We start from the raw sequence: 27,715 nt of genomic DNA, 5'->3' as shown, positions 1-27,715 counted from the left end.
TTTGCAAGTCGCAGGCCAAGTTGCACCTGACGTGACCGGGGTGTAAGGGGCATGCCAGCGTGTGCGTTCTCATAGCGCACCTCTAGGACAGACCACTCGTTTCAATTGGCTTCCCTAGGTGTATAGATCGTGCAGGCATCATTTTTAAAACTTTTAATGCCTAGATTTGGTGCTGTGCTTACAAATCATGGAGGTCATACAAAATACTAGATGTAGTAGTTTTTGTTGTGGGGTGTATTTATTCTGCATCAACTAATCTGAGTAAAACTGAAGATTTTGTAACCTTACTTTCATGTAATGAGCTACTGTAAACAAATGTTTTGTAAAACTCAAGTTTTGTCAATATTTTTCTTTGTGTTCATTGAGATATTGATTAAAATTTTACTTTTCAAAAGGTGTACTCATTTATGCTGATCAGCGCATATCCTGGTTTTAGCCTATACTCCCATTCAGACAACATCTTTTCAGGAAAGGCCTTGCATATTTCAGCAGGACAATGCTAAACCACATACTGTACCTATGACAACAGCATGGCTTCATAGTAGAAGAGTCCAGGTGCCCAACTGGCCTGCTTGCAGTCCAGACCTTACACCAACTGAAAATATTTGGTGTATCTTTGAAGCGAACAATACAACAAAGAAGACCCAGGACTGTTGAGCAGTTAGAGTCCTATAAAGCAATAATGGGACAATATTCCTCTCCTAAAACTTCAGCAACTGGTCTTCTCAGTTCCCAGATGTTTACAGAGTGTTGTGAAACATAGAGGGAGTGCTACAACGTAGTAAAAATGTCCCTATTCAAACTTTTTTTCCCCAGACATGTTGCTGCCATTAATTTCAAAATTACCTTTTTTTTTTCTTCTTAAAATGGTACATTTTCTCAGTTTAAACATTTATTATGTTTTCTATTGTGAATAAAAACTAGATTTTTTTCTACATACTTACCTGTAAAATCCATTTCTTGGAGTACATCAAGGGACATACAGCAGACTATTCATGACCAGGGGTGTACTGACAACTCACGGGGCCCCCGGGCAATAGGGGATCATGGGGCCCATGTGTCCTTGCCCAAACTCAAAAAAGCCTATGAAAAAGGTACCAGGGGCATCTCATGGGGCCCCCTACTGACCCCGGGCCCTCGGGCAGTGCCCGAGTTTCCAAATGGTCAGTCCGCCCCTGTTCATGACTATGTGGGTTATATGCCACCTATAGGTGAATGTACACTGGCCGACCTATATAACCCCTCCTACCCTACAAAGGAAGTACTTCATTTTTTGTAATGAAATTGCAGAAAGAGGGGTGGGATCTCTGTGTATCGTAATGTACTCCAAGAAATGGATTTTACAGGTATGTAGAAAAAATCCAGTTGTCTTTATCGTAGATCATGGGACACAGAGCAGGGGAGGTGCAGGTTCAGGTGCCATTATTTATGATGGAACCTAAAACATGGTGCGGTTTTGACGCGATTGTCGAGCAGTAACTCGCATCATGATGTCCTGTCCATGTGGGATGTCCTAAAGCAATAAAGAAATTTGAGGGGAGGGTGACACCATTATAGCCACGGTCCATAATCCCTTAGGGTCTACTCAGCCATCCGTAAAACATTCTAGAATCCTCTGCGGCTCTGACATCCACCTGGTAGAACCTTGTGAATGTGTGAACCAAAGACCATGTAGCGGCCTTGCAAACCTGAGCCACTGACACCTGATGACAGATCACTTAAGATGCTCCCACACTCCTTGTAGAGTGTGCCTTTACCCAAAAGGGTGGGACCTTACCCTTCAAACCATAGGCTTGAATGATCAAATGGCATATCCAATCTGAAATAGTCGCCTTGGATGCCGCCTATCTGTTCTTAGTCCCTTTAGGTCACACAAACTGAGCATCTGACCTCCTGACCTGTGGAGTCACTTTCAAGAATACCCTTACAGGGCGTACCACATTCAAGGTATGCAGAGATCTCTCTTGTTGACTGAGGTCTAGAAAAGGATGAAGGCAGAATGATGTCCTGATTGAGATGAAAACTAAAAACCATCTTTGACAGAAAAAGTCGGTTGAGGTCACACAACCTTATCTTGATGCAAAACCAGAAATGGTTCTCTGCAAGATAGAGCTAGCAGCTGCAGCACCCTTCTTGCAGAAGTGACTGCCACTAGAAACAAAACCTTTCGAGTCAACAGGACCAGTGGAATTTCAATAATAGGTTCAAATGGTGGTTTCTGCAAAACCTCCAAAACGAAGTTCAGGTCCCAGGGAAATAAAGGTAACCTGACAGGAGGAGCAATACACATCACTCTTGCAAAAAAATGTGAACCAAAGAGTGAGACACAATGGGCCTCTGGAAAAAAAACAGCTAATGCTAAAACCTGTCCCTTAATGGCATTAACAGTCAATTTCTTCTCCAACCTTGATTGAAGAAACAACAGAATTCTACCAATCACATAGGTTCGTGAGTGCCATTTCCAAACCTCATACCAGAAAACGTAAGCCTTCCAAGTTCTGGAATAAATGTTCATGGAATCTACCTTTCTAGCTCAACAGAATCCGATACCCCCATCTTTCAGGATCTGGGACTCAATAGCCATGCAGTCAAATTTAGCGATCGTAAAGCTGGGTGCAATATAGGTCCGTCAGCCAAAAGGTCTGGCCGGTGTGGCAGAGACCATTGACCGTACACTGCCAGTTTTACTATGTCTGTGTACCAGGCCCTCCTGGGCCAGGCCAAGGCAATCAGTATCACCGGAACTGATTCCACCCAAATCCTGTGTAAGAGACGTGGCAGTAGCTGAATTGGAGGAAAAGCATTATTCAGAGAAAACTGGTTACAAGGAATCACTAAGGCATCTACCCCTGCCGCACAAGGGTCCCTTACCCTGGACACAAAATGGTCGACCTTGTTGTTGAACCTGGATGCCAACACATCTATGTCCGGGTAACCCTATCACTGGCAGATTGTTGCGAAAACCTCAGAAAGCAAAACTCGCACGTAGTAAATGAATAAAATACCAAAAAATCATCAGATGCAGGCTTCACTTGTCAGCTGAACTCAATATTCATGTCTGCCCAGAGCCAAGCCCCTTACGCATTACATCACGCCCACAAGACTTCATCAGAGGGATGAAGTCACGTGGGCGTGATGTAATGCGTAATGTACTTGGCTCTGGGCAGACATGAACAATAAGTTCAGCTGACAAGTGATGGCATTTTATTCATTTTGCGAGTGCATTACTGCTTCTTAATAAATTTTTATATTAGTACATACTGCACCATGGGAGTGTCCTTTGTTCCCTTTTAAGGATAGGAATGTGTGACCTCTATCACCCTCAAAGGGATCAATCCCTGGCTCTGGTTTGACAAACTATTGAATGCTCAAAGCTGTTTGATTACTATCACATGGCTGTAGATTAGTGAAGTGAAGAATCCTTCTGACGGTTATCTGAGCTGCTATAGAATCATGGGGATGGAAAATATGCATCCAGAATGCATTGAGTTTCCATGGCACTCTCTGTAAATTGGTCTGGGGTCTAGCATATAATGGGGAGTGATCAGAAATGCCTCTGCTGGCATAGAGAATGTCATGAATCAGGGTTTGGCTGGAGATGTACATAGGCAGAGATCAAATCGCTTCTCGGCCTTTTGGCTAAGATCAAGTGTAGTATCTGTTCTTATCAGTGTCCAGTGGGGGTGCTCCCGACCATTCTAGCTTTGCGGGGATGGTTGTTGTATAGTACCCTCACTGGTATGATGGGGGTCCGGAAGGCTAGTACCGGAGGGACAGAAACCGGGGAGCGCCACGAGTATAAGCTTGGGCCCCGGGAGTAATTCCTCTGAGAAGACTGGAAAGACCCAGTACCTCCTGATTTGGACGGATCTACCTTGGTCTGGCCTGGGGCTGGGGACGCAAAAAGTCCGCAAACTCAGTGCCCCCTGAGTAGTCGCCTCAGGGGTGTCACTAGTAACACTTGGGTGTGGGACCCCACGGTGTGAAGATGACACATGGTCACTGTTTTTCACTTCTTTTTGCACAGCGCCCTAAGGACCAGGTCTTTTGGCTAAGTCCGGGGCAATTTTTGCTACAGGCCTCAGGGCCTGGTCTGTGCACTATTAGGCACGGTACCACTTTTTTTATTTTCTATTTATTTACCACTCCCACGTTTTGTCACTTTTTCTGTTCTTATGTGTGTGTTTTTCACGGATGGAGGGTGTGGGTCCTCGGGCCTTACCTGAAGTCTAGGGGGAGGATGTGTGGCCATACGGTTCCTTCCTCCCCTGATCCCTAGGGGGTTTTCTCTTCGGGAGAACCCCCTTGCCTAGTACTGGATGTCCGGCTTCGGCTGGGCATAAGGAACGGTGGTCCACCAGGCCTTTTGGCCAGGAGGACCAAATGGGAACCTTGTCCCTGTCAGGAGCTTCGTGCCCCGGGGGATCAGGCGAACGGTCCAACCCTTTCGGGGGTAGGACAAACACACCCCTAAGTGCACTTTTTCGTGTGGTGTTCGCACTTGCACTTTTTTTGTGATCACTTACGGGTTTTTCGTTGTAGTTTGCACGTTTGCGGACTTATAAAAAAAAAAAAAAAGTGAAGAATCCTTCTGTCTATTTGATATCATAAAGAACATTTCCATGTGCTCTGAGGTGAGAATTTTGTGAGCACAGAGGTGGCGCTATATGTTATGTGCAATATTTTACTTGATGGTGTTTGGGATATCAGCACAAGAAAGCACATGAATTATGGAAGAATCTTTATTACAAATTGATTGATTTTACATATATGGACTCATTATGAACGTTTTATTCAGCTATGTCACTCTTATTTTTTGTAGCTATTATTTAGCAGCACTACATCACTTATTTTAATTTATTTTTAATCAGGTTTAAATAAAACCCTTAAAATCTTTCATCTGCTGGAACATCCGTGATCACCCCCTGGGACAATAGGTGGCTGAGTGCCTGAAAGAGACCTCTTCATTTCTCTGGATACGTTGGTACACTTGACCTTAGAAACCATGGCATGGGAAGAAACCCTAATTCTACCCTGCCTATCGCCTCCTCACCACCTGTCAAACACACTTGGATCACTTTTTAGTGTCTGCTGCACTTGTGAATGAGTCCTTGATTGCATTCGGCAGCGGCACTCTTAGGGCTTGATCACATGTAATGTTGATTGGTGGTAAAACCCTGCTTCCGAGTTAAAATTTTACTGCCCCCAATCCTTACCCCCTTTAGCTGCTGAGGCAGCAGCCAAAAGGTGTACACATGCCACAGCAGGAATTAAACCATCTGTTGCTTTTGGTGGGTGCTACGCCTGCCAAGTGCAACCCATTCAAGTAAATGAGGCCACTCTGCAAGCTCTCTGCAACTGCATGCTTCTGTGGGGTCCAAGGGGTTTAAGCAGGTAGTGAGAAAGCAACACAACACTGCCTGCTTTAACCCCTTGTTTGCTGTACTGCATAAGGTTGCACAGCACTTGTAGAGCGACCTCATTCACTTGGGTGCTACACCCACCAACCATGACAGGGCGTATAATTCCTGCTGTGGCTGCGACATGTGTACACCCCTTGCCACTTCAGCTAAATGGGATGCGATTGGGTGGGGGTGGTAAAAACATGTCTTAACTATGAGGTTTTACCACCTCCCAAACGGCAAATGAATACGTACTGTTCTGAGCCCCTTAAAAGGCTGCTTTCACACTGATAGGCTGAGTTTTACCTGCACTGTGGGTGCAACACAGTGCATCTGTGACTTTCCTGGCTTAGCTTCACTTTGCTATAGACTTCTATTATATCCTGCGGGTGTGATACACTTTCTGAAAGTACACCAAAACTCAGGAGTTTTGGTGTACTTTCAGAATGTGCACGAAATACGCAGGATATAAAAAAAAAAAGTCTATGGCTAAGCACTGCAATCCGCAGGAAAGCTGCAGGTACACTGCATTGCACCAGCGGTATGGGTCAACTATAGTGCATTAGTGTGAAAGCAGCCCTATACCATTATACCCAGTGAATTGCTTCACACTGACCTAAGATCTCTTCTTTCCTGCTGCTGGCACCTTTTTCTTTTTTTTAAGTCCGCAAACGTGCAAACTACAACGAAAAAACCCGTAAGTGTTTCACAAAAAAGTGTAAGTGCAAAAACACCACACAAAAAGTGCACTTAGGGGTGTGCTTTGTCCTACCCCCGAAGGGGTTGGACCACTACCCTGATCCCCCGGGGCACGAAGCTCCTGACAGGGACAAGGTTCCCATTTGGTCCTCCTGGCCAAAAGGCCTGGTGGACCACCGTTCCTTATGCCCAGCCGAATCCGGACATCCAGTACTTGGTCAGGGGGCTCTCCCGAAGAGAAAACCCCCTAGGGACAGGGGAGGAAGGAACCAAAAGGCCACACATCCTCCCCCTAGACTTCAGGGCAGGCCTGAGGACCCACACCCTCCATCCTGTGAGAAAAACACACACATAAGTAAAAGTGACAAACATGGGGTGAGAAAAAAATAAATAAATAATTAAATAATCTATAAAAATAATAAAAAAGTGGTCGTGCCCAAATTGTGCACTGACCAGGCCCTGAGGCCTGTAGCAAAAAAATTGCCCAGGACTTGGCCAAAAGGCCCGGTCCTAGAGGCGCAGTGCAAAAAGTGTTTTAAACGCGGTGACCATGTGCTCAGTCACAACGTGGGGTCCCACACCCAAGTGCTACTCAGAGCACCCCTGAGGCGACTACTCGGGGCACCGTGTTTGCGGACTTTCTGCCTCCTCAGCCCCTGGCCAGACCAAGGCAGATCCGTTCAAATCAGGAGGTACTGGGTCCTTCCAGTTTTCTCAGAGGAATTACTCCCAGGGCCCCAGCTTAACTTGTGGCGCTCCCCGGTTTCTGTCCCTCCGGTACTAGCCTTCCAGACCCCCATCATACCAGTGAGGGTACTATACAACAGCCATCCCCACAAAGCTAGAATGGCCGGGAGCACCCCCACTGGACACTGATAAGAACAGATACTACACTTGATCTTAGCCAGAAGGCCGAAAAGCGATTCCTGCTGCTGGCACCACTCTGGAGACCGCTAGCTGGGATAAGACGTGGAGTGTAGTTGGGAGTACTCCGGATGGGACAGGAGCCAGAACTAGAGGAGGCATCAACTTAGGGAACTCTTGTTCCCTACTACAGCTCCGACAAGTAGTCCGTCTGCATTGCTCTTTGATTGATGCTCTGTGATGGCGCGTCAGCAAGCCCTCACCGTGATCTACCAGTCACCTGGCCAAGATCTACTGGTTGCTGACCTCCGGTCTAAATCCTCCCCAAACAGTTGCAGGAAAACCTGCCAACAACTTCTTGCATGGTAGTTCTACCGACCAACTCTTCAGCCACAAAAAATGTAATCCTTAAGAGCATCAACCGCAAAGCATAAAGCACGTGGAACATCATCCAAATCCTGAGCCGAATAATCCCCTGCCCTGAGGCCTTCCAAGCAATCGCTTGACACGGTCAGAAAGACTCTGGCAAATACCAATAGGTTCCACTGCTGGCTGTGTGGCAGAACCTGCCAGGGAGAAAGTGGCCTTAAGGAAAGGTAACAGCTTATCTGCTAGATCCTTGAAGACTTGGACATTATCTACAGGACATGTTAATGATTTATTCAGGGATGAAACAGCCGCATCCACTACAGACATACCCCATTTCTTAAACTTCTCTTCCATGGGATACGACAAAGAAAACCTTTTTGGCGGAACAAAAACCCTATATGGGTGATCCCAGTCAGCATACAACACTTGTTCCAGGAGAGGATGTACTGGAAAGGCCTGATTATTCTGCGGAGGTTTCAAAGAACCCAGAGAAGAAGTAACCTCAGAGGACTCTAACGAGGAAGTCTGAATCCAGGAGTGTACCATATCAGTGAGGTCTTGAACCAATAACCTCGGAGATTGAGAGGCAGAAACCAGCTGCTTCTCTTTAGGCTGTGACCCCTCCAATAGAGATTCTACTGCATGACCTTCTTCCAGCTCCTCATCCTCCGGTTCCACCCATTCCTTCTCCAGGGTTGGTGGTTGTAGTGAGGAGGACCTCTTCTGCTTCTAAGTTCCCTGTGAGACAGATGCAATCATCTCTGCGATCTTATCCTCTGACCCTGCTAAGGCTAAAGCAAGATTGTCTTTGGTTACATAAACTGATGCGGAAGCACCAGTAGAAGCCAGATAACCATAGTGGCTCAGATTGCCCAGTTGCTTCTGGCCTCTAAAATGAGAGTACAGCTGTAATATTTTGACTAGGTTCCTTAGGACCAGATGGCGGTGCATTAGTGACCATTTCTGCCGTGCCTACCCCACTCCGCTTTGTGGAAGACATAACTTCGCTAAGCGCTATGCCATGCGTACCATGCAATAAACACAGAGACCAATACAGCTATGCAAGTGGTGTGAAATCTATACACTCACTGCAAACCGCTGCTCCCCGGGCAGCCCAGCTGACTGACTGGCCCAATGTCCCTTCAAGGGCAGTATTCACATGTCTTAACTAAAAAGCCTGCACTGTGTCCTGGTCATAGCATCCAGCAGCAACATCCCATGAGTGTCCAGGATGCCGGATGAAAAAACATTGCCAACTTCCGGCCTCTACTGCGCATGCGCACGATTCCTTGTGCACAAACCCCCAACGTGCACGTGTCGGGCGCTCAGCAGTCAGCCGCACTTCTAATGACCTCTTCTCCCTCTAGTGGCCAGCACAGGAAATACAGGCAGGCAAAATAAAATGGATCCCAGTGAGCATTCCTCCTGGTGGAACAACCACCTTTTTGCAGAAGAATGACACCTCTCTTTCCCCCCCAAAACCTTCTGAATGCATTTTTAGGAGAATAAAGAGGTAGCTTACCATTCCCGCCACAGGGACCTGACTTCCGCCTAGCACCAACCTTCACAGAGGGCATTGTCATATAGACCCTCAAGGACTCGGTCCCCAATAAGTGGGGTCACTGTCTCGGACCTGCACATCAACCTACCGGAAAAAAGGCCTTGGTCAGTTTTATACTGCACAGGTGTTCGCTACGCAGGGTCCAGCGCAAGAAGGCTGTATTACAGGCAAAACTTCAAGGATTCCTCTCCTTATCCAGCAAGGCTCGGGTACCATTTTGGCTAAGCAGCTTTCCGAATGCATTTAAAGTCCATGATTCCCCAGGGAACCCATCCAGACCTTAGGAATGCTCCTTGGAGCACAAGCAACACTTTCAGTGACCATCCACCTTACAGACACAGGTGGAACAAATGAAATTCTTCCTGTTCCTGTGTAGAAGGGGTTATACAGGGGAGGACTTCCGATTGGTCGACCAGTGTCCATTCACCTATAGGTAGCAAACAACCCACAGAGTCAAGAATAGCCTGCTCTGTGTCCCGTGATGTACAATAAAGACATAAGGGTTTATGAGATTTGCAAATCATAGCCTTCTGTTTTTATATATATTTTATAGTGTACCAGCTTTTTTGGAATTGGGGTTGTAATATCTATTGTTTGTGTTATTATAATGCTGTGATAAATTTGTATGTGTAAAATTGCATTGGTATTCTCTGACTATAGATTTCCTTAAGCCTGTGTTGATCTGTGGAGATCAGCACAACTCAAATGATATGCATGTATGTACACAAGTCTTAACCACTTGCCTACCAGGCACTTATACACTCTTCCTGCCCAGGCCAATGTTCAGCTTTCAGCACTGTCGCACTTTGAATGACAATAGCGCGGTCATGCAACACTGTACCCGTATGAAATTTTTACCTTTTTTTCTCACAAATAGAGATTTCTTTTGGTGGTATTTAATCACCACTGGGTGTTTTATTTTTTGTCTATAAACAAAAAAAAAAAAAAAAAAAGAGTAAAAAATTAAAAAAAAAAAATTTTAATTTTGCAAACAGGTAATTTTTCTCCTTCACTGATGTGCGTTGATGAGGCTGCACTGATAGGCAGCACTGATATGCAACAATGATGGGCACTGATAGGCAGCACTGATGGATAATGACTGGCGGGACTGCTGGGCAGCACTAATGGGTGGCACTATTAGGCACTGCTGGGTGACACTGCTGGGCACTGATCATCAGTGCTGATCCGTCCTCTGACAATTGCCGATTATAAGCGTGAGGAAAGTGCAGCCGATAACCAGCAACTGCATTTACCGGTGATCTGCTGTGCCACTGTCCGTAGGACATAGTGATCATGGAGGTCGCTAGGAGCACGTCATATGACGCCCTCCCAGAACTGGACAACTGCGCTGTAGCCATCATTCGGCTATAGCGTGGTTGGCAAGTGGTTAAAGGTTCTCTGAAGAAAATTGCAAGGCATTTTTTAAATGGTTCCGCCATAGCACATCCCCCTGAATGAGAAAATAAAGAGTTGAAGTGTAACTACAGACAATACCTTTTTCCAGTTTTGGATACAGTGGGTAAGATTCAGGGCCCCGATGCAAGACACCACGAAGGGCCCCACTGACCCCCGGCCAGGGCCCATCCCTCTGAGCCTGGTGGCGGAATGCCAGGGCCTGGTCGTCAGTAGTTTTTTATTTTTTTCTTAACAAAACCAGTTTGGGGCTTTGGTGAAATATCAGTGTTCTAAACAGACCTCTGATGTTCCCCCTTTGGGACAGAGAAAAGAGATTGAGGACACAGCCCTCAATCTCCTTCTCTGCATCCTCTGCAGCAGAGAATGAATGGACAGGAATAGCTCTGTACAGAGATTACTGCACATTCTTAAAGTGAAGCATATGAAACACAGTGTACTATGTTTCAGTTATGAATGGACAGTGATTGGTACCGATCTGAATGTCCATTCAGAAAAGGAAGGTGCCGGTAAACAACAATTTGCCAGCCCCTTCCCTGTTCTCCACGCTGACACATCCCCTGCAGTAGTTGGCGGGAGAGGGGACGGGGGAACCTGGCAGAGCTGCGGGGGGGAGGGGGCAGCAGCAGCCAAAAAACGGACAGTAGCCAAAAAGCGGGGGGGCAGCAGAAAGAAGCTGGAAGGGGAGTGGCTGCAAATAGAGGAATCAATCTCTCTATTTTCTTCTTGCAGATAATAATCAAGAGGGGATGTCCTCACACACTCAAAAGATTTGTTTACGTCACTTTGGACACAACAATCACCATTAGACCTACAACAACATAGTGTAGTGGCCTGCCTGACTTGATACAAATTACACTGATTATTGAAAGCCTAAGTTTGGTCAAGTCTCTTTTTTTAATCAGCAGTGACAATCAATGAAAAAAGTCCTTTGTGCTGATGGCTGTTGCTGTAGCTGAAATCTTCCATCTTCTGGTCCTCCTACCCTCGCAATGGTAATCTTCCAGTGTTGCAAGGGTTAACAGAGCGGAGGGAGTGGTCATAGGCACTCACCAAGAGAAAGGGCTGTGCCCACCTCTTTCTGCCCAATCCTTAATTCATAGAAGCTGTACTATAGCTTACATGAATGAAAAGCACTGTATGAATGGAGGAGGCGAGCCTTTTGTCCATCTGCCCTTCCTCCATTCACTAATCAGTTTAATTCATGGAAGCTATAATACGGCTTATATTAATGCAGGAGGAGTGGAAATAACGGGCATAGTCAGCACCCTTGCTGGAGAGTGCATTCACGGAAGGAAGACCAGGCAAAGATTGAAGCGGTGACAGTTTAGCACTGGAGGTTTCCATTTGAAAGGCAAGTCCGTCATAACATGTCAGCACATTTGGCACAAACTTGCAGTGGGCCAATTTAAAAGAAAACATTTGTAGAGTTTAAAGCAGACCTTTAGTATGTCTTGTTCAGTGGTTTTTCCATCCCCGGGCACCGCATTTATGGCACATGCAAAGATGTACCCATGGGCTCTGCCTGGCCTTCTGGTCCTGGAAAAACCTGTCAGTGCACCTGTGCATGTGCCATGGAGAAAGCACACAAAGACAAGGAAGGTTTCTAGCTTCCCTGTTATTAGTCTTTGCACATGCATAACAAATCCCGTGCATGCACAGATACCCGGTATCCCAATGCATGTGCAGATGTGCCGCAGGGCTCTCTAGGAGATCCATGCCCTGTGGCACATCTCCGCACATGCCAGGGGTGATGACAAAGTCTTGTCTATGCAAGAAAAGTGGAAATAGATGAAAAAAACCACAAAAGGTCCTTTAAGAAAATTGTCCATTGCTAAGAGAGGAAAGGAGGGAGCAAGGGAGGACAACTTCAGATTTAGGGTGAAGGTTCCCTTTAATACCACTTTAAAGTGGAACTACACTGCATCTGAGCATCACTTACGCAATTTATTTGTAATATTCAAAGAAAACTCCCCCATCCATCTACAGTATGTCTCCATGCTTTATTTTGCTGAGAAATCACATTGAAAAACACCCCCTAGAATTTCTGGCTATGGCGTAATTATGTGATCCTTGGTGTGCTGGTGACATACTTTTCACTCTGAATGTCTTTGATTAACAGCTGAAGCATCCACACAGCCAGTTTTAAAAAATGTGTGTGCTGGGAATAATGTGTTTGAATTCCTGGAACCCCAAGGTGTGAATGGGACCTTAACCACTTCCAGTCCGGACACTTTTACCCCCTTCCTGTCCAGGCCAATTTTCAGCTTTCAGTGCTATCACACTTTGAATGACAATTGTGGGGTCATGCAACACTGTACCCACATAAATTTGTTAGCATTTTTTTGAGACAGATAAAGCTTTATTTTGGTGGTATTTATTCACCACTGGGATTTTTATTTTTTTTGCTATGTAAATTAAAAAGTCCAAAAATTTTGAAAAAAAGTTTTTCTTATAAAAAAAATAGTATTTCATCATAAATCTGGGCCAAAATGTATTCCGTTATATTTTTAGTAAAAAAAAAAAATAACCCAAATTAGTTTATAACCAAAAATTATAATGTTTAAACATTTTTGTTTACTTTTTTATTTATTGATCTATTTTTTTACATACTGTCACCCTAGCAATACAGTGTCACCATGGTGACACTGTACTACTTGTGGATGGTGATGAAGATTTTTTTTTTTTTTACACTGATTGCTTTTACACCCATAAAGGATGTAAAAGCAATCATTTCTCCTCTCTGGCTGCAGTGACCTCTCTTGGTCACAGCTTGTCACATGGTACAAGGCTGTTGTGAATAGCCTTGTACCATGTGACCTCTGTGATCATTCACAGATTTTACACGTAGTAAGCAATGATGTCACAAGTGACATCTTGCTTACTACTCTGCATGTGATCACTGATTGGCTTTGTACAGAGGTCCCGTCTGACGATCGGTGTTCCACTGTGTCTGGAGGACACAACAGGCACCAGATTGCGGTGCTGCGCGCTCACAAGCAGAGTGCGGGGAGGCCATTTATAAACGACCACCCGACCCTGCACTGCCACCTTCCAGCCATTTATATACAACAGCTGGATGGGAAGTAGTTATTGGCACCACGTGTGCAATGCATGTTTTTGGGCACGCTCCCAGAACACACAGAGCTTTAACCCCCAACCTTCTATTCTATATGCCAACATTTAGGTTGCATTCGCACCTAAGTGTTCCAGGGACGCACGTCTCTGCCTGTGTTTTCAGAAATACGTGAAAAACACACTCACAAGGGTTTGTGCACACTGGGCTTAAAAAAATGCCAGTTCCCTTGGCAAAAAAAACACTCATAAGGAACGTTTTCTGTACACCAGTTTAAGTGCCTTTAGTAGAGTTTAGAAGCATTCAGTTACATAGTTAGTCTGGCTGAAAAACGACAAGAGTCCATCCAGTTCAACCATTAAAAAAAGAAAAAAAAAAAAAAAAGTGTTATAATCCTATACCCACAGTTGATGCAGAGGAAGCAAAAAAAACACAATCCAATTTGCTCCTGCAGGGAAAAAAATTCCTTCCTGATGCCCCGAGAGGCAATCGGATATTCCCTGGATCAAGTTTACCTATAAATGTTAATATCCAGTTATAATCTGTGTACCTAGGAAAGAATCCAGGCCTTTTTAAAAGCAATCCACTGAGCTGCCCAGAACCAACTCTTGAGGGAGTCTATTCCACATTTTCACAGCTCTCACTGTAAAGAAACCTTTCCATATTCAGTATTTTTTTGCTACCAGAAAACTGCTCTCAAAAATCCAAACCAGAAAGGTTTTTCTGCCTCTAAATGCTGAGCTTAAAATGGCTGTAAATCCTAGACATTAAATATGACCAAAGCATATCCCTCTATAGTGTGTACTTGTGTCAAAGAAAAAACACAGATCAGCACACTGGTGTGATTTGGCCGTCATTTCTGTCTGCTGCCACTTTTCTCTGCTATTGGCATGAATCACTTCTGAGAAGTTTTCCCGATACCAACAGAAAAATGGTGAAGGGGAGGGAGCTCCAGCAGATTGAGAGCCTCAGCTCTGTACCTCTGAGCCATGTGGAGGGGTATGTCCCTTTCCTCCAATCAGCTCTACTCACCAAGTTGTACAAAGTGTCATTTCAGCTCTCTGTCCCCCTTTTTTTTTTACAGCTCTACAAGCGTTATAAATTCTGGACTTTCAACAGCCAGAGAAGAGAATACTGCAGATATACAGGTACAACTTATGTAGGAGGATTTGTTTAATCTCTGTGTATTACCTGGGCCAGTCACTACAAAGAATATATGTAAGGCCTAGTTCACACTGGCATTGAAAGCAGGCATTTGAGGGGCATTTTTAACACTCCTCAAATGCCTATGCAAATTATAATATGGACAGCACACAGTGCTGTTCACACTGTCAGAACATGAAGCGCTGCATCGCTTCGCTTCAAGATTGAAGTCTCATGTTGACTCCGAAGCCTTTCAACACTTCCCATTCAACTCTAAGGTAACGGCACGGTTGAGTTGTGATTGCGGCGCATTAATGACATTACAGTTTACTATAGGTGTTTGTGGTGCAGTTTTAATACGCGCGTTAAACATGTCAAAGGCACACATGGGGTATTTGGGGAGCGTTTTTCACGCGCGTTAAATTCAAGTCAAAAGCACCTATAAACACCCATTAATATATGTGCATTTGTTAAGAGTTAGCATTCTGAGTCACATGTGAACAAGGCCTAAGAGGTTTGCTACCACTTTTAGGCACCATTCACATCCGGCGTTTTGGGATCTCAGGCAGAATTTCTGCGACTCAATCTCAAATCACACTGCAATAGTGGCAAAATCCATGTGTGTGTTCGGGCACCATTCATTTTCAATGGTAATGAAACGCGGTTTGGTTCTTCTGTGTCATATATCGCAGCAAACCACATAGCATCAACCTTGTTGCCCAAAAAAGATACAGGAGCTTGTTTTGGGTGACCATGCTTTTTTCCTGCGATTGCTGTGGAATTTAGGACAGCACCGCATTTCTGTGGCATTGAAAATGAACGGCACCCAAAAATACACACTGATTTTTGCCACTATTGCAGCAATTTTGCCTGAGATCCAAAAATGCAAATGTGATCAGGGCCTAAAATATGTCTCTAAACATCCTAATGTGCATGTACACATTGGAGAACACTGAGCTGCTTCTACAGGCATTTTTTTAAGCCGTGTGTACATGGACCCTAACCCTAGATTCACAACTATGCGGGCTGCGCTTGACGCATTTTTCCGGTGTATTTTGCATTTTTGGACACGCGTTTTTGATGCATTTGTGGGATGTTGTAATGTACAGCGCTGAGCGAACTATTGGCGCTTTATAAATACTGTATAATAATAATCATGTTACTGTTGCTATGGGGAGGTGGCGGTTGTCATGCAGGAAACGGTCCAAAAATGCATGTGCATGCATTTTTGATCCACTTTCATTGAAGTCTACTGAACCTAAAATGCAATTTGCTGCAGGAAAAAAAATCCCTTACCCTTTCCAAAAACTACACCGGCTCAAAACGCATAGATGTGAACTAGATCCATAGGAAACTATGTTAAAAGGAATGTGGTGCGTTTCTGCAAACCGCAAAATGCATTGAAGACCGCGCACGTGGTGCCATTAGTTAATAGCACCACAAATGCAGGTAGCTGCCCCGCGCATTTGTCTTGGGAAAACCGCAGAACATGGAACACGCTTGGCTCAGGTACACGGGCCTTGTTTTGGTATAAGAAAGCCAAGCCGTGTAAACGCGCCACTCAATGCTGTTGCATGACAAACGCGGCCAAAAACGTGCGAAAAAGAACACGACGTGTCGCTCAGGTGTGAACGCAGCCTTACCTACTGACCCCACAGACAGACTGAACTGTGAAGAGGACTGAGCACATTACCAGGGACGGTCCTCAGCACCAGGACAGGAGACGGCTCCGCCCACTACGGACACACACAGTGAGGCGCCTCAGGTGAACTCCCGTCACCTAGTGTCCCCCCCCCCGAGGATGGGAGTCTCAGGTAGGTGACCTGTACATGCACTCCGCCTATCACAGGCAGGGAGTCCACTGCGAGTGCAGCTGTGGCGAGGAGGGGGAAGGGGGATTGTACACTCACGGGTGACCGGCGCTGCGTCTGTACCCGCCGGGGCCCCACCAGGCCCTTCCAGTATCCAAGCAGCGCCTCGGAGCCGGCTTCTAGTATGCGCATGCGCTCTGCTCGTTGGTACGTGTCTAGTCACATGACAGCGCCGGGAGCGCTGCTTGTTAGTGCTGTGAGGTGTTGTGATGGGGCGCCTTGGGACGTGAGGGGACAGTGATGGAGTGACCTGGGACATGAGCGGACGGTGATGGGGTGCCTTGGGACGTGATGGGGCGATATGAGGGGACGGTGATGGGGCACCCTGGGACGTGAGGGGACAGTGATGGGGTGCCTTCGGTCGTGAAGGGACAGTGATGGGGTGCCCTGGGACATGAGCGGATGGTGATGGGGCGCCTTGGGATAGTGATGGGGCACCCTGGGACATGAGTGGATGGTGATGGGGCATCTTGAGACATGAAGGGACAGTGGTGGGGCACCCTGTGACATTAATGGACGGTGATGGGGACCTTGGGATGCAAGGGGACGTTGATGGGGCGCCCTGGGATGTCAGGGGATGGTGCTGGGGCACCTTGTAAGGTGAGGGGACGGTGATGGGGTGCCTTTCGACTTGAGGGGACGGTGATGGGACGCCCTGGGACTAGAGGGGACGATGATGGGCTGCGTTGGGACTTGAGGGGTCGATGATGAGGCACCTTGCAACGTGAGGGGACAGTGATAGGGAGCCTTGCAATGTGATGGGGCGCCCTGGAACTTGAGGGGACGATGATGAGGCGCCTTGCAACGTGAGGGGACGGTGATGGGGCGCCTTGCGATGTGATAGGGCGCCCTGGGACTTGAAGGGACGATGATGGGGCGTGTTGGGACTTGATGATGGGGTGCCAGGGGATGGTGATCGGGTACCTTGGTATGTGAGGGGATGGTAATGGGGTGCCCTGGGACGTGAGGGGATGGTGATGGGGTGCCCTGGGACGTGAAGGGATGATGATGGGGCGCCCTGGGACGTGAGGGGATGATGATGGGTTGCATTGGGACGTGATGGGGTCCTTGGGACATACCAGTCAGACACATGTAGACTTCAAGTAAAATCTTTATTATAACATGAAAGACTTATAAATAATGCGGTTTATACATTCTATCCATGGTTAGGTTCATCATGAGCAGTTTTCAAGCTCCACGAATGTGTCGAAATTGTGCCTTGCTGTGGCCAAATGTTCACGTGGCTGCGTTGCGTCATTGACCAGACGTGTTGTCTGCCCTCCAAACACTTCCATTGAAGTCAGTTTAAAAACGCTTCAAATGCCACAAACACCCGTAACCCTTGTTTATACCCACTTTAATTAAATCAATATTCACCCTTCTTTATAATCTCTCAAAAAGTCAATACTTCCTAGAAAGTGCAATATCATATATATAACCTTTTTGTGATATATTATAATTAAATAAAAATAAATTTAAACATGAAGTGTACAATAAAGTCCAATGAATCAATAAAGGTGTCCAAAAAGAAAGTCCAAACAGTGTCCAAAAAATGTCCCAAATTTTCCAACCTTTTCATCCAATAGAAGGATTAACTCCTCTTCCATCTAATATGCACCTCAAAGTAAAAAAATACAAAATCTAGTGCATTACCTTAATAAATAAAAATAATCACCCTGTGCAAATCACAATTCACTTCAAAAACATTTGTGCAACAGAAAAAATAAAAATTATATATTTAAATAAAATAAATTATTCCAATCCATCTTATAGTGCATGTAATCACACAAATCAAACTGTAAGCACTCAGTGATCACTACAACTCAGTGTATACCATCAACCAGCACACAGTAGTACTAAATACTATTACCCTTTATGAGTATTGAAATGCTAAACAATACTATGGATCAGTACTCCTCCATACTCTTCAAAGATATTTTTCCAAGGTCCTCAGAAAGATAAGAATGGTCTCAGGACTGGTATTCAAAGCATAGGGATAACTTTTTATTGATCACTTACATTAAAATTAGAGATTTTCAGCTCCAGACATGGTTCTAAGCACAATCCACAAAACCATGTGTGGATAACCGACAAAATGGCCACGGCGACACTTCCGGTCTGCGTACGTGCGTCTTGACGTCACTTCCGGACTTCAGACGAAGTCCGGAAGTGACGAAACGCATTAGGGGAGTGACGTCAAGACGCACGTACGCAGACCGGAAGTGTCGCCGTGGCCATTTTGTCGGTTATCCACACATGGTTTTGTGGATTGTGCTTAGAACCATGTCTGGAGCTGAAAATCTCTAATTTTAATGTAAGTGATCAATAAAAAGTTATCCCTATGCTTTGAATACCAGTCCTGAGACCATTCTTATCTTTCTGAGGACCTTGGAAAAATATCTTTGAAGAGTATGGAGGAGTACTGATCCATAGTATTGTTTAGCATTTCAATACTCATAAAGGGTAATAGTATTTAGTACTACTGTGTGCTGGTTGATGGTATACACTGAGTTGTAGTGATCACTGAGTGCTTACAGTTTGATTTGTGTGATTATATGCACTATAAGAAAGCAATTTGGATTGGAATAATTTATTTTATTTAAATACATAATTTATTATTTTTTTTTTTCTGTTGCACAAATGTTTTTGAAGTGAATTATACCCACTTTAATGTTAGAAGTGTCATTCAGATCGCTCTTCAAAGAGCCATAGACAGCCAGTAAAGAGGTGTGCTATCACCTCCTCACCACCTGTTTTAACCCCCTAATTACCGGACAACTGCCACATCGTCCTGTCATGGCTGGAAAGCGTCACGACTGCGGTATGTGTACTCCCCCTGACACTGCCTAAGCAGCAAAAGGGAGAGTGGTTGAGGTGGTAAAGAAATAAAAGCTCAACCGCAGGGTTTTACACCCCCCCCCCTCCAATTACAAGTGTAAACGAGCCCTTATGGTATTTAGCGCATTTGAAATGCATTTAGAAAAATTACTATGTGAGATAATACAAAAATCCATGCAATAGAAAACCAACAAAGAGGTGCAAATGCTTTTGTTTTTTTAATATGATCCTAACCCGCTGTTAACATGTCCATAACACTTAAGGTATATTAATGGACTCTCAAATTTCTTTGCACATCTAAATTAGTCCTTAGACTTTGTGGGACCCCGGGCCCCTTAGGTTCAGTGGGTTCCTAATACACAGGGATAAAATACACCTCGTATCTCCACATTTCGGACACTTCCATCTACTGTTTGAAGAATATATCACTACTGAATACTCGTGTACAGTAGTTGTACAAAATACATGAACATTGTATTCCAACACCCCATTCAACAACTGTTTATTACAGATACTTATATAGCACTGTCAATTTATGCAGCGCTTTACATATATATTGTACATTCACTTCAGTCCCTGACCCTCAAGGGGTGTGCAATCTAAGGTCCGTAACTTACATTCATACATTTACTAGGGCCAATTTAGACAGGATCCACTTAACCTACCAGCAGGTCCTTTGGAGTGTGGGAGGAAACCGGAGTACCCAGAGGAAGCCCACGCAGGCTCAGGGAGAACATACAAATGCCAGGCAGGTGGTGCCATGGTTGGGATTCGAACCAATGACCCTAGGACTGCCAGGAGGAAGTGCTAACCATTTAGCCACAGTCCTTATACTAGTCCCATTTTAAGTCTCAGTTTTATAAATCTGTTTCTTGTAAGTGGTTGGAAATCTTTGCATCTCATCCCATTAATCTGGCTCTGGTTTTAATGCTACAGGAACAACATAGGACAAACATTTGGCTGGGATGCCTTTAGTGCTTCTGTTGGATTTCCTGACTGAAGCCTCCTGTGGCCTAGTTTCTTCTTTTACAATACTTCAATTGCATTCATTTCTTTTGCTGTGTCACTTTGTTGCTTATCTTCATGTGACACTGATGTGGCATTTCCCTCAGTTTGAAGCATTTGTGTTCATGACATTTTGCACACACTGAAGTTTCATCGACTTCTTATGATGGTTACCTTGTTTGTGTCTTGGTGTAGAATTCTGTATCCCTTTTGAGATTCACTGAACCCCACAAGTACATTTTCCTTTACGCAAGTATCCCATTTTGTACATTTTTCTTTTTGGATGTGCACATAGGCTTTGCTTCCAAAAATTTTTAGAGGGTTCATATTCAGGGCTTTTCCATTCCACAATTCATATGGAATTTTCTCCATTGATTTTCCTGGTAGTCGATGTTGGAGTTAGCATGCGGTCATAATTCCCTCCTTCCAGTAAGTGGTTGGCATACTGTATCTGCATCAAACAGCATGGTCTTTCCCTCTCACATAGAGTATGGTTTATTCTTTCTGCAACCACATTTTGTTCTGGGTTGTACGGTACAGTAGTTTGAATATCATGCCATGCTTTCTGAGAATCACCTGTGTGTTGTTACCTGTATATTCAGTACCATTGTCTATGCGCAATACACTCAGCTATATGCCAGATATGTTGCTTACTTAAGCTAAATACTGCTCAAGTTTCTCTGGTACTTCACTTTTGTTGTGTATAGGATATAGTGTAGTATACCTGGAGTAATCATCTATAAAAGTGAGAAAATACCTCTTCTTTCCTGGAGACAATTTTTCCATTGTGTATTATAACCTTTTTGTGATAAAATTAAATAATAATATTCAAATTACATAATAATATCATAAATACTCAAAAAAAAAAGAAACAAAAAAAAAAGTCCAATGAAAAAATTCAATGAAAAAGTGTCCCAATAGAAACAATAACGTCCAAATAAAAAGTCCCAAATTGTCCAAACTTTATCGTCTCCCAAGAAATTTTCCAAGGTCCTCAAAAGACAAGAAGGGTCTCAAGGCTCATGTTCAAGGTATAGGTAAAAAGATTTTAATAGCCACTTACATTAAAATTCCACATATCCAGCTCCTAACATGGTTCTTATGTGAGTTCTGCCAAACAAATGCAGTCAGCCATGTGTAGACAACCCACAAAATGGCCGCGGCGACACTTCCGGTCTGCGTACGTGCGTCTCGACGTCACATCCCTAACGCGTTTCGTCACTTCCGGACTTCGTCTGAAGGGATCCCTGTGGAATTTTAATGTAAGTGGCTATTAAAATCTTTTTACCTATACCTTGAACATGAGCCTTGAGACCCTTCTTGTCTTTTGAGGACCTTGGAAAATTTCTTGGGAGAGGAATAAGAGATCTCTTATTGGAAGCTGATTATATGGATACAGAGGGTAATAGTATGTAATACTATTGGTGTCGGTGGATACACATTGTGCAGTGTTCACGGAGTGGTCACAGTTAATCTATATGTGCACGAGATATATATATAGAGTTTTTGCACAATTTTTGTGGTTTTTGCACTGAGTAAATATATATTGTTTATAAAGGTAATGCACTAGATTATTTATTTTTGTTTTTGAGGTACCACGGGATGTAATGGGATTTCTTCCTACTGGACGATAAAGTTTGGACAATTTGGGACTTTTTATTTGGACGTTATTGTTTCTATTGGGACACTTTTTCATTGAATTTTTTCATTGGACTTTTTTTTTTTTTTTTGTTTCTTTTTTTTTGAGTATTTATGATATTATTATGTAATTTGAATATTATTATTTAATTTTATCACAAAAAGGTTATAATACATAATTATTGCACTTTCTGGGGAGAAAGTATGACTTTTTGAGGAATTTTGGGGTGGAGGTGGTTATACACTTATTTATTAATTTTTCCATTGGACTGAGGTGATTGTAGCCGTATTAGTGCACTTGCGACAGAAACAATTGAGTACTGACGTGATACTTTTTTTTATTTGCACTAACATACAATATTGAGGACAAGCTTTTGGGGTGTGTCCCCTTCTTCAAGGTCCAGGCAGTACTACTACAAATTTTTTGTAGAATGTTAGAAGATATGTTGAAAGGGGGAGGAAAAAACCCCACACACAAACAGATGTATAAAGCAATGGTTAAAAGACTAGGATTAGACTAGAGATAAGACACAGCAAAAGCAAAGACTGGGGGGGGCAACACTCACAGAGGGGGTCATAAAATTGTAGTCCAAAAGTTTTCCTTTCCTGAATAGATTTGCACAGATATACCATCAAGGAACATAAAGAAGATGACTTCTGCACACCTGTGGAACACCATTTCGCGCAGCCCGACCACACTATGGAAGACCTCAATATTTTAGTTCTTAAAGGAAATTTCAAATCTATTCAGGAAAGGAAAACTTTTGAACTAAGAAAGATTATTCTATTTGACACAAGAGATAACGGCCTAAATTTGGACATGGGATTCCTCACTCATTATCCAACAGTTTTATGACCCCCTCTGTGAGTGTTGTCCCCCCCCCCCTTAGTCTTTGCTTTTGCTCTGTCTTATCTCTAGTCTAATCCTAGTCTTTTAACCATTGCTGTGTACATCTGTTTGTGTGTGTGTGTTTTTTTTTGTTTTTTTTCCTCCCCCTTTCAACATATCTTATAACTTTCTGCTTAAACTTTCTAGTAGTATTGCCTGGACCTTGAAAAAGGGGACATACCCCGAAAGCTTGTCCTCAAAATTGTATGTTAGTACAAATAAAAAAAGTATCACGTCAGTACTCAGTTGTTTCCATTAGACTGCAAAGATCTGAAGGAATTAAGTCCAGATGTTTTTTAGCACTGCTGTTACTCTGCTTTGAAAAGGCTTTTCTTGTCATTTTTTCTTTTTATACAGCTGGTGTGTGTCATTGTATGATCACATGGACTAATTTTTATTCAACTTGCATAGTAATTCTCAGTTAATATCTTTATGATGTCAGGACTTTTGTGCCAAAATCCTCTGTGCGATGTGTAAATGCATTTTGAATGTTTTTCCTCCTTAGCATTATTAACCAGCTCATTGCAGTTCAGCTGATACAGTTCATCTGTAATTTCAGCCTTTGCAAGTAAGATATCCCCTTTTGTGGAAAAGAAAAAACTGTCTCCTATTCCTTCCGATTCCATGATCTGCCCATTAGCTGTGGTAATTTTTTTTCTGTTTTACTCTGGTCAAGGTGAAAAGAAATTTCTGTCATTTGTCACGTGACTTGTAGCTCCTGAATAAACACACCATGTGTAAGAAAATGTCTTAACTGGTATCCAATTTGTATAATGCCTCCATTTTAGATGTGTCAACTGTTTCGTTTTTGAAGTTTCACTTGTAGCTTCTCTCTAGTTTAATGATTTTAGTTTCTATTCTCTATAAATGGAACTACTTTATATGGTGGTCCTCAGCCATTTCTAGATACTATCATCTTTGCTAGGAGTATAATATTTAATTTGTCATTCTGATTTTGTTTAAGTCCTCATGCACACTGGATGTTTTTACAGTTGTTGTTTTTGGCTTTTGACTTTTTTTTTCTATAGCCAGTAAACTCCCCAGCATGTTATCCTCTGTGTCAATGCACACATATACTGTAATCAACATTTTTTGTCTGGAAAAAAAAACAGGACTAGTGGGTTTCTAGAGGAGTTTTTTAGCTGTAAAAACACGGTAAACCGCCACAAACCCGCGTTTTTGGACTTTTTTAACCCAAAAAAAATTTTTTTTTGTGGTAAAAAGAAATCGCCACTAAATGCAGCAAAACGCTAACACAAAAATGCTAAAAAAAAGCTGAAGAACTTTCAGGGAGCGAGGAGCCAGACACACAAGGAGGTGCAATAAAAGGTAGGTTTATTGTACAAAAACAAGACAGAGTCTATGCAAGTACAACAGCAACAGCGGAAGGCTGGGTAGGACAGTAGCCAGGAAGGATGGTCGCCAGAGCCGGGGTCAGAAGCCAGGAAGGATGATCGCCAGAGCCGAGGTCAGAAGCTAGGAAGGATGATCGCCAGAGCCGGGGTCAGAAGCCAGGAAGGATGATCGCCAGAGCCGGGGTCAGAAGCCAGGAAAGATGGTTGCCAGAGCCAGGGTCAGAAGCCAGGAAAGATGGTCGCCAGAGTCGGGGTCAGAAGCCAGGAAGGATGGTCGCCAGAGCCGGGGTCAGAAGCCAGGAAGGATGGTCACCAGAGCCGGGGTCAGAAGCCAGGAAGGATGATCGCCAGAGCTGGAGTCAGAAGCCAGGAAAGATGATCACCAGAGCCGGGGTCAGAAGCCAGGAAAGATGGTCGCCAGAGCCGGGGTCAGAAGCCAGGAAGGAGTCTTGCCAAAACCGAGTCGATATCCAGGAGAGCACTGAGACACTAACAAGAGCTTGTTGCAATTCAACAGACAGGACACGAATGCAAAGAGCAGCTGCAGACAGCAGGCCTAAATGTGATAAGCCACCACCTCCTGGAGGAGGAACCGCAGAGGCTTGAAAGCATAAAGGATCCCACAATGCTTTGCAGAAACCTAAGATGGATGCCAGCACATGGAGCAGCACAAGCTCTGAGGAAAGGTAGGACCTTGACAAAAACTCACGTTTTTAACGTGACTTTACACAGCTAACTTACCAGCATTATCAAAACGCCCAGTGTGCATGGAGCCTTCAACTACTTGCACGAATTAAACTTTCAGAGATTTAGCTTGTACACTTCAGTGTCTGGAGCTATATTTCTCTGGGTCCAAAAGGTAAAAATATTCAAGGATATTGTTGGTGTCAGAAGTTGGGATAAAGGCATGGGTGGTCAGGTAAGCTGAGATATACAGTACACCTTAGTATTACCTTTTATTGCCTCCCTTTATGACCCATGGATAGTAGCCAAAGTCACCGTTTGAGATTGTTGGATCTTGCAGGGAGTCTTTGAGGTTAGAGACCTCAAAGGGGATTCAGAGGTTTTGGGAGCCTCTGGGGAAAAATTGCCTAGGCAGGTATACTACTGTGAATTCACAAGAGTCCTTGTTTATTTTTGCCATTTTAGAAGTATAAGTGCAAATAAGCTGTATGTTAAGAAACTGTTCAGTAGTACATATTTGTTTTTCAGTATAGGAATATTGCAAAGTCTGTACTTTTAAGTGTTAAACTCCTGAACTGTTGAGAAGGTTTTGTTGGTGTTACAGCCTCTCCGCTTCAGAAAATAAGTGCTGAATAATTTAGTGCTTTGCCTAACAGCTGTTTTGCTTCTAGATGGGCAAAGTCCATGTTAAGGGACCTCTGCCCAACATTCCTAAGCCTCCGCACACCGCATAAAGTGTTAAGTTATATTGCTCAGAAAAAGAAAGAAAGACAAGAAAATCCTGAATTGTCTAGGGTAACTTGTTAGGAATATGTGATCAGAGTATTGCCATGGGATGCTTATTATGTGGTTCCTTTCATAGAAAATATTGCTGAGTGGTCCCTGAATATGAAGAGCAGTAGTTCCTTTCCTAGAGATGGGTCTAATGATAAGTTTCATATGGACAGGACAAGGGGACTGTGTTTGGAAGATAAGGAAGCTTTCCCGTGGTTTTCAGGGGACCCAAATTGGGATAAGAAATATATGAAGACAGCAGGTCTTCACTGGCTCAAATATGCGTCTGGTTACTCTCCATAGCCCAGGAATTTTAATCTCCACTCCTTAGCCCCACCATCTGCCCCGCCAGGTTATACACAAGTATATCCAGCTTTGCCAAAGAAAGAGGATGATGATTTTCTCAAACCTTTAAGGGCAGATAGATCACAACCTCCCACAGCACAGGCAGAAGATATACAGAGCCCTGATAGTACAGAACAGGTGGAGGAGGGAGGGGCAGAGGAAGGAGAAGAAGACAGACCAGATAGTAGTCCTGAGTGGCAACTAACCAGAGCTACACAAAGTCCAATAACTTGCGTTTAAAGCTATAAATAAAACTAGCTCCCAATGACAGGACTTTGAGAAGCAATATAAAAGGAAAGAGTGAAAAGGGAGAAAATTTTGCTTTCCCTTACATAGTAATTAAGCCCATGGAAATGACATAAATGAATGACATCATAAAGAATAGGCCAGACCCCAGAAAAAATCTAACTGCCTGCATAAATTATTTAAAAATAGCCACACGAGGCAGACAACAGGACATGAAATTAATAATAGTTAGTTAATTGAAATTAATAATAGAAATTAATAGTCATGAGCGGGAATTGTTTAAAACAGGAGACCAAGCTGGTCATAGTTCCTTTCATGGACTGGGTGGGGGATAGAATTGATGAGAAGGTTAAATAATTACAGTGTTCCCTCGCCACTTCGCGCTTCATGTTTTGCGGCTTCAGTGCTTCGCGGGTCAGCAGCCACATTGTGGAAAGGAGCGTTGTTTCATGTTGATGCGCGAGAGAGAAGGATCCCTGCATGTTAACCAAAGAGATGAGTTGACTCAGAGTACTGTACTGTACATACCACGGGCTTTCATAAAGGCGCGTGATTGGTTTCCAGTGTGACATCGACCAATAAGAGTACGAGTGGATTTATCCCTGTGAGTTGATTGTCTGCGCATCATTGCAGCCTCACCTAGCATCTTCTCTTGTTGTATCTCGCCAGTCTTGTCCATGATGTTGACTGTCTCGCATACATTCCTGGGGCAAATACTACTTCGCGGTTTTTCAGCTTTCGCGGAAGGTTCTGGTCCCCATTAACAGCGAAAAACGAGGGATCACTGTATTCACTTTTTATGGATCAGATTATAAAGGAAACACAACTAGAAGTTAGTCTTTTGAATGTTGAACTACGGGCATTAAGAAAACAGGTGCTCATGAATGAAATGAAAATGAGAGTTGTACATTAATACAGAACACATTTGCTGAAATACCAGACTATTATGAAGTCATTGAGAATCATAGAGCCCAGGTGAATGCTTTACAAGCTCAAGCTCGATCCATAGCCGAAGATGGCTGGATGGCTTTTAAAGGGTTGGGAAGTTTTGGAAATTTTTTTGGATAGTTTAAGAAAGTAGGCATGCTGATTTTGTTATGTTTTTTCCTAATAGTTATGTTCTATGTTGTTGCTAAACTTTGCATGTGCATTTTTAACAAGCTTTCAGAAAACCCGGATGCATATTGGAGACAACTATGAAATTTGAAGTGTTATCACTGACAAATGGGAGGAACTGTAAGGTAATTTCTGTCATCTGTCACCTGACTTGTAGCTCCTGAATAAACACACCATGTGTAAGAAAATATGTCTTAACTGGCATCTATTTTGTATAATGCCTCCATTTTAGATGTGTGAACTGTTAGTTTCGTTTTTGAAGTTACACTTGTAGCGTCTCTGTCGTTTCATGATTTTAGTTTCTATTCTCTATAAATGGAACTACCTTATATGGTGGTCCTCAGCCATTTGTAGTTACTATCTTCTTTGATAAGAGTATAATATTTCATTGGTCATTCTGATTTTGTATAAAACTGCAAGCCTTAAA

The 27,715-nt window shown here is 43.6% G+C and overlaps 1 protein-coding gene and 2 pseudogenes across 2 annotated transcripts in view; 1 reads left to right on the top strand and 2 right to left on the bottom strand.

The window, feature by feature from the left end:
• Positions 1-16,546, bottom strand: part of TASP1 (taspase 1) — a 663,695-nt gene extending 647,149 nt beyond the window's left edge. For both annotated transcript variants that reach the window (XM_089690787.1, XM_089690788.1), the window contains exon 1: positions 16,438-16,546. The gene's annotated coding sequence lies outside the window, so the exon portion shown is untranslated. The remainder of the gene's footprint in view (positions 1-16,437) is intronic.
• On the top strand, positions 3,620-3,735 carry LOC149451284 (U2 spliceosomal RNA; annotated as a pseudogene).
• Positions 6,910-7,025, bottom strand: LOC149451283 (U2 spliceosomal RNA; annotated as a pseudogene).
• Positions 16,547-27,715: the final 11,169 nt, after the last annotated feature.

This window comes from Staurois parvus, unplaced genomic scaffold (genome assembly GCF_062004578.1).
Source record: "Staurois parvus isolate SC_StPar_1 unplaced genomic scaffold, SC_StPar_1.0 ptg000543l, whole genome shotgun sequence".
In the NCBI taxonomy this organism is placed as follows: domain Eukaryota; kingdom Metazoa; phylum Chordata; class Amphibia; order Anura; family Ranidae; genus Staurois; species Staurois parvus.
This window is presented reverse-complemented; position numbering and strand designations above follow the sequence as displayed.